This window comes from Chanodichthys erythropterus, chromosome 4 (genome assembly GCF_024489055.1).
Source record: "Chanodichthys erythropterus isolate Z2021 chromosome 4, ASM2448905v1, whole genome shotgun sequence".
Lineage (NCBI taxonomy): Eukaryota > Metazoa > Chordata > Actinopteri > Cypriniformes > Xenocyprididae > Chanodichthys > Chanodichthys erythropterus.
Genome location: NC_090224.1, coordinates 22,360,503 through 22,368,451, shown reverse-complemented (window position 1 = coordinate 22,368,451; position 7,949 = coordinate 22,360,503).

The following is a 7,949-nucleotide window of genomic DNA, read 5'->3' as shown; positions in this document are numbered from 1 at the left end:
AGCACCAGAGTGAGGTCCCAAGAGGGTATGGAGAGGGGACGAGAAGGATTTAACCGTCTCGCCCCCCTAAGGAACCTGATGACCAGGTCGTGCTGACCAACAGATTTGCCATCTAAGTGGTCGTGGTAAGCGGATATAGCAGCAGTATGGACTTTGAGGGTGGAGGGGGGACAGCCTACGCTCCAACCCTACTGCAAGAAGGAAAGCACGACTCTGATCGAGCATCTTCGGGGGTCTTCCCGGCGAGAAGAGCACCACTCGACGAACAGGTTCCACTTTGGAGGCGTAAGCACGTCTCTTAGACAGTGCACGTGCCGAAGTGATGGTGTTAAGTACCTCAGGGGGTAAGTCACCTAGAACCTCCGCATCCCGTCCAAGGGACCAGACATGGAGTTTCCAGAGGTCTGGACGCGGGTGCCAAAGAGTGCCCCGTCTCTGAGAAAGAAGGTCTTTCCTCAGAGGGATGGGCCAGGGAGGGGCTGTCGCGAGGAGTGAGAGTTCTGGGAACCAGGTCCGGTTGGGCCAGTAAGGCGCAACTAACAAGACCTGCTCCTCGTCCTCCCTGACTTTGCACAGGGTCTGTGCAAGTAGGCTCACTGGGGGAAACGCATATTTGCGCAGGCCCCGGGGCCAGCTGTGAGCCAGTGCATCTGTCCCGAGTGTCCCCTCGGTCAGAGTAAAACAACTGGCAGTGGGAGGTTTCTGGTGAGGCAAACAGGTCTACCTGAGCCTCTCCGAATTCTCTCCAGATCAGCTGAACCACCTGGGGGTGGAGTCGCCACTCTCCTGGCAGCGCAGCTCGTGATAGCTCGTCGGCCACACGGTTGAGCACACCGGAGACATGAATGGCGCGAAGCGACCTCAGATGCTTCCGACTCCACAGGAGGAGATGGTGGGCGAGTTGTGACATGCGACGGGAGCGTAGACCACCTTGACGGTTGATGTACGCAACGGTCGCAGTGTTGTCCATACGGACCAGTACATGCTTGCCCTGAAGCAGGCCTTTGAGGCGGCTCAGAGCAAGGCGTACTGCCAGCAACTCGAGGCAATTGATGTGCCAATGCAGATGGGGTCCCGTCCAAACCCCTGAGACTGCATGCCCGTATTACGTGGCACCCCAGCCGGTGGCAGAAGCATCTGTGAACACCACAGCATGCCGGGACACCTGTTCTAGGGGCACTCCTGCCCGAAGAAACAAGGGGTCCGACCACGGACTGAAGGTTCGGCGGCACTCCTGAGTGATTGGCACCCGGAATGTGCCGCGCTGCCACGCCCATCTCGGGACTCGGCCGTGAAGCCAGTGCTGAAGCGGTCTCATATGAAGCAGACCGAGCGGTGTTCAGCCGCAGCAGCCGCCATATGCCCCAGGAGCCTCTGAAAGAACTTCAGTGGGACCGCTGTCCTGCCATTGAATGTATTCAGGCAGTTCAACACTGACCGAGCACGTTCCTCTGTGAGGCGTGCTATCTGCTCGACCGAATCCAACTCCATACCGAGAAAAGAGATCCTCTGCACCGGGGCGAGTTTGCTCTTTTCCCAGTTGACCTGAAGCCCCAACTGGCTGAGGTGTCTGAGCACCAAATCCCTGTGTTTGCACAACTGATCCCGGGACTGTGCTAGAATGAGCCAGTCGTCGAGATAGTTGAGAATGCGAACACCCTGTTCTCTCATGGGAACAAGGGCTCCCTCCACGACTTTCGTGAAGACGCGGGGAGACAGGGCCAGCCCGAAGGGTAGGACTCTGTACTGATATGCTCGACCTTCGAACGTGAATCTCAGGAATGGCCTGTGTCGCGGAAGAATTGAAACATGGAAGTACGCGTCCTTCAGGTCAATCGCTGCAAACCAATCTCGGGGACGGATGCACTCGAAAATGCGTTTCTGCGTGAGCATTTTGAATGGTAGCTTGTGGAGGCTCCGATTCAAAACTCGCAGGTCCAAGATCGGTCGTAACCCACCGCTTTTCTTGGGTACAATGAAGTAGGGGCTGTAGAACCCCGACCTCAAATCGGCTGGAGGGACCGGCTCTATCGCGTCCTTCGCCAGTAGGACTGCGATCTCCGCACGCAGGACAGGGGCATCGGCATCTTTCACTGTAGTGAAGAGGACGTCCCTGAACTTGGGGGGGGGGGGCCGGGCGAACTGAATCGCAAAGCCGACCCTGATGGTCCGAAGGAGCCAGCGAGACGGACTGGGGAGCGCTAACCCGGCTCGTAGAGACCGTACAAGCAGGACCAAAGGGACCACCGGTGTACCCGCAGCAGGGCAGCGAGGTGGAACACAGGGACGCGGCTTGGGGGGCTCTCTTTGTGAGGCGGCCCGAAGCGGCGTCACAGTGTGCTAGGCAACACTTACCTGGCTCCACGGATGGACAGAGGGAGCAGTCGAGGCTTTGGCTGCCCGCTGCTCGCTGCTGTCCGCTGGCGACAGAAGAGGGGGATGAGAGTGGTGAGGTTTTTCTCCTCCCACTGCTCTCCAACCCTCTTCAGACCTGGAAATGGAGGAACTGCTCTTTAAAATTTGGGTACCGCTGCCTCTTGGGTCAGTGGCGGAACAGAAACAAACCCAATAAAGGATTTACCACCTGGCCCTCCTCCAGGGGTGGAAGAGCAGCCCCACCCATCTCTGGGTCGCCCGTCTCAGGGGTGATTCTCACCAACCAGTTAAACAGCTGCAGAGACGGGAGGCGTCATCTCCCCGCAATGGATACAGCAGAGCCTGCTGGGCCGGAGTTTCTTGCAGGGGACGACACCCTTGGCGACGAGCAGACTGAGGGGCGGCCCAAGAGGAACTCAATGGTTTGTCATGGGAAGCTCCCCTATCCGCTACTAACTGAGGAGAACCGCTGGGCTCAGTCCTCGACAGTGTCACCGAAAAGGCCACCTCGTAAGATGGGAGCATTGAGAAAGCATTTAGCTTGACAACCTCTCACACCTCACAAGGTAAGCCAGGGGGCACTTCTGGACCACGGAGGTGGACATCGTCTGGCTGAGGGCCTGCGCCGTGACTTTGATCACGGTTAGTCAACAAGCGCAGCTCAACCCCAGCACAGAACTACCCTCATGCAAAAAGAGTGCCTTGGCCTCACATGCAGGGTGGGTGTGGTCTGTGTACAGCCACCCCATCCAAGAGGGTAGTGAGAGAGGAAAAACTTATGCAGATTGGCACCTTTGGCATTCCATATTTATGGCACCAATATACCCCCATACTGCCAAGTTTTCCATGCACATCTGGAAGACCCAGGAAAGCATGGCTGTAAACTCTGAATCTGAGTCAGCATAAGCACACACCATTACAGTGGGCAGCGTCACCCTCATTTCCAGAGCATAACAGCACTCTCTCCGATGCTGCAATCGACGTCTGTCCCTCAGCTGGAGCTCTGAATGAAATGCTAGGTTCCCCTATGAAAAGGACCAGCAATCCAATCCAGAAACTGCACAGCTTGCAATGCGCTAGAGAGGGAGGGGCCCTAGGGGGTTGGTTCCCCGAAGGAACCCCTCAACCTCATGTCACCCAAGCCATATCAGCAAAGTAGACCTCTTCTGGTGCACCAGAGAGGGCGCTACAATGGAGATTACGCAAGGGAACCGCGCATCTAGAGCGCCGAGCGAGCGCTGGGTTGCCGTGACAACCCGCGCTGCAGCCCGGCAGCTCGACGGCACACGACACGCAGAGGAGCGAGAGGTTTGCTCTCGCTGATCTCCGCGGTCTCCCAGAGTGTCGGGCAGAGCCGCGGCTGTGCTTTTACACACAAGCGGCAGCTGGCCAACAACAGAGGGGACTCAAGCTTCCCGGAGAAAGAAGAGTCACGACCGCGGCGTGTCGACGTGATCATGTTCTCATATGAAAACATGAACACCCACGAACATCATTTCAGCACGCGCCCAGACATGCGAAACGGTGATCGTGGCCGTCAGTGAGGACAGGAACGATCACATCCAGAAACACAAGTAGGATGTCGTCTTTAAAAAGACGCGAATCTACTTGTGTAAGCTCTTTCAGGGACTTTACTCTTTTAGAAGTGCTGAAGCATGCAGGGGAACGGCCACCGCAACACAGACAGGGATTGTGTGCAGCCTGTCATGTGCTTTCTCTCTCTTTGAAGGTGCTCACTCTTACCAGCCGTAAAAACGGCTTTTCAGCGCTCAAAAGCGCACCGTACCGGCCGTGAGAACAGCCTTCTGACGCTGTCAAACAGCTATTTGCTCAAAAACGGCAAACGAAACAGAAAAAGAGAGGACTTCGACCCCGCTGCTGTGCTGTTCGCCCGCACTCGGAAAAAAAGAGAAGTTCAACCAAAAAGCTTGACTCGTCTTCTAGCAGACACTCGCTTGCAGAGAACAGGAACAAACACCGTTCGGCTCCGAAGCGAAAAGCTGAAGATGCAACGCACCTGCTGCTCATTATATACCCGCGCTGCGAGGCGAGCAGCTGATGCATATGATTGCATGCCAATGTGCATTGGCTCGTTTAGTTACACTCGAAGTAGATTGGCCTCTCTAGCGAGATTCCTATTCGTCGGTCTGTCCGACGTACGTCGAACGTGACCGACTGAATGGGAACAAATACATGCCAGTGGGGTGAAAAAAGTCAAATGAATTCAAAAGGTCTGATTGTAGTATGACTTAGCACATCATAATTTTGACTTTTTTATCTCATAATAAAGATTTAACTTGATTTTTAGCATAAAAAGTCACAATTATGACTTAGTATGTCAATTTCAACTTTTTGTGTCATAATTATGATAGAAAAAGCCACAGTTATGACTTAGTTTGACATAATTAAGACTTTTTATGTAATAAATTTTACTTTTATTTTGAATTTTTATCTCATAATTATGACTTTTTATGTCCTAAAATCGACTTGTGAACTAATTATGAAAAGGCCACAATTATAACTTAGTATGTCATAATTATGACTTTTTATGTAATAAGTTTGACATTTATCTCATAATTATGACTTACATCCAAATTTTTTACTTTTTGTCAAAATTAAAAAAAAAAGTCAAAATTATAACTTAGTATGTCGATTTAAACTTTTTATGTCATAATTTTGACTTCTTATGTCCTAACTTAGACACGTCATAATTATGATAAAAAAGAAACAATTATGACTTAGTATGTCACAATTATGACTTTTTATGTCCTAACTTCAACTTATCATAATTAGTATGCCACAATTATGACTTAGCTTGTCAATCTTGACTTTTTATGTCATTATTTTTTACTTTTCAATACTCATAATTATGACTAAGTATTTCATAATTTAGACTTCATCTCAAACTTTTTGTCATAATTAAGATTTACCAAAGATTCCTTTTTTATGTGTTGGAAATGGGATTCCATATGGATTTCATATTCATCTCAACAATGTATCCTTTTAAACTGGGAAAAATAACATCCAACATTTGAATTATTTAAACATAAATGTTTTAAGGATAAACCTCACTTCATTTTGATATCATTTTGCATCTCAAAATGTATTTTATTTAAGAATGTTTAGAAACTTGTACTGGAAAAATACAGAGTAAGAAAATCACTCTTGCAGTGCAAATATTTGAGGGCAAATAAATGAAAAAGTTTGTCAGAATCTAATTTCATACTTACTGGACACAGCGACGATCAAAAGCATCAGAAGACGGAGCTTATTGTCGGCCATGATAGCTTCAGAACTGTTTTCCTGTCAGTTTTCAGCACATTTATAGTAAAATAATCTCATGTGTGCAGCCAGTGCTTCTTAATTTCAGCTCTTACTCCAAAGTTCATTCATAGGCTGGCAGAGCCAAGTTTGACATTGATTTCTCAAAGAGGCTAATAGAACAAACAGACATAGTTTGCAAATAAACATTGGGCTCGCCATTGGTTTGCTTAGTTGGGGTTTCAGTGATATTATTGATTTAACTGCACTTTGTGACTTTGAAAAAGGACTTTGTGACAAACAGAAACTCCTTATATGCATATGCTGATCTGAACTGATGTAAGGACAAATCTGGAGGAAAAATAGAGACAGAATTGAAACGGGCTCTATGTAGAATTCAGAAACCCTGTTATTAGTGACACCGGTGGCCGTTAAGTGAACTGCAACCAAGATCTTATTGCTTGTGCTCGCTCTCGTGCACACGTAACGCACAAGAGACGTGATTCAAGACCCTGACATACTCATAATGAAGTTATTTTTTAATTCTTTGCTTAGAAGAAAAAAGTTGGAAATACCTATGCAGCGATATATACTATTAATGAACATCCGCTGCCGTCCATGCTGCTGAGAGCGACGGGTATACTGTATGTAAATATGTGCGTGATGCACTTTCCTCTCAATAACAAAATAAACACAACAAAAATGACAGCGGTGAGAAACAGCAGTTAAATCATCTGATCATATGTGGATATGTTTGAGCCAGCTCTGCGATTCACCGGCATCATGTCGACAGATGAGATAGGCCTTAAAATTACTGTTATGAGTTTGATTATAAAGTATATTTTGAGACTACATTTTAAATGAATCCCTTCTCTTTGTTTGACACATTATCCTGAAAATTATTAAACATTCGTTTTACGTGTCATAGAATGGAATAGAGGCTCTCGGCAGCACGCGTAACCATCACATCCAACTACGGTTGCCAGTTCGGTCGTTAACAACACAATTTAAAAGAATTTGCGACCGTTGTTGGATAACGATGCTTTGGTAAAACGATGCTTTGGTAAACTCAGAATTGCGTGATATAAACTCGTAATTGCAAAAAACTCAAACTCTTGATGCTAATATTGCTATATTATTATAGTTATCGTTCTTGGTTCTTCTTAAGAAAATTCTATATAGTACCTTAAAGGGTTCTGTCAGGATTTCAACTTTTGGGATCATTTTATGTAGGCCTATTTAGTTTTTATTCATTTTAATTCAATTTTATGAATTAAACAGCTCGTAAACATATCGTTAGAAAAAACTGAAATAAATAACCCATTACCAAGCTAACAGGGAATGTTTTCTGAATGTTCTGGCAAGGTTCTCTCAAAGTTATGAACAAACATTCTTCCAGTAACATTAATAGAGCAATCGTTCAAAGCTATCTGGTTTTTAATAATGTTCTCTTAGCACAAAAACATTATTTATACATCGTTCATGGAACGGGTTTTTTTGTTGTTGGACGTTCGTTTTTTTAAGGGGTCATAGATTATGATTTGACTTTTTTTACTTTAGTTAGTGTGTAATGTTGCTGTTTGATCATAAACAACATTGGCTAAGTTATGACGCTCAAAGTTCAATGCAAAGAGAGATATTTTCTTTTACAGAAATCGCTTTAAGGACTAAACAGCTGGTAGGGACAATGAGCTTCTTTCTGGGTTAGTGACATCACAAACCCTAAAATTTGCATAAACCCAGCCCCCGAGAACACACAACTAAGGGGGCGGGGCCATGTTGGGCTGCTTTAGAGAAGAGGAAGAGTTGTAGTAGTCGAGTGTTGTTGTCATGTCGTCATTTTACGCCGGACTGCTTCACAAACGAGGGTCGATTCAACACAAAAGATGAACATGACGGCACATGCTAGTGGATGAGTTGAATCAACTCCACAGCAACTACATCAATTTATCCACTAACCATTCAGAAACGTCTAAAAGTTGTAACTTCTTCCTGAGTCTCTCCATCAGTGTCGACTCCGGTTTGAACAATGTAAGGCTGAACACTTTCCTCATTTTGGCTGCGTGAGATTCTCCAGCTTTGTTGTTGTTGAGCTGTTAAAGCTCCGCCCTCTTCTGGAGCAGCAGCTCATTTGTATTTAAAGGGACACACACAAAAACGGCGTGTTTTTGCTCACACCCAAATAAGGGCAAATTTGACAAGCTATAATAAATGATCTGTGGGGTATTTTGAGCTGAAACTTCACAGACACATTCTGGAGACACCAGAGACTGATATTACATCTTGTGCATTATAGGTCCCCTTTAAATGTT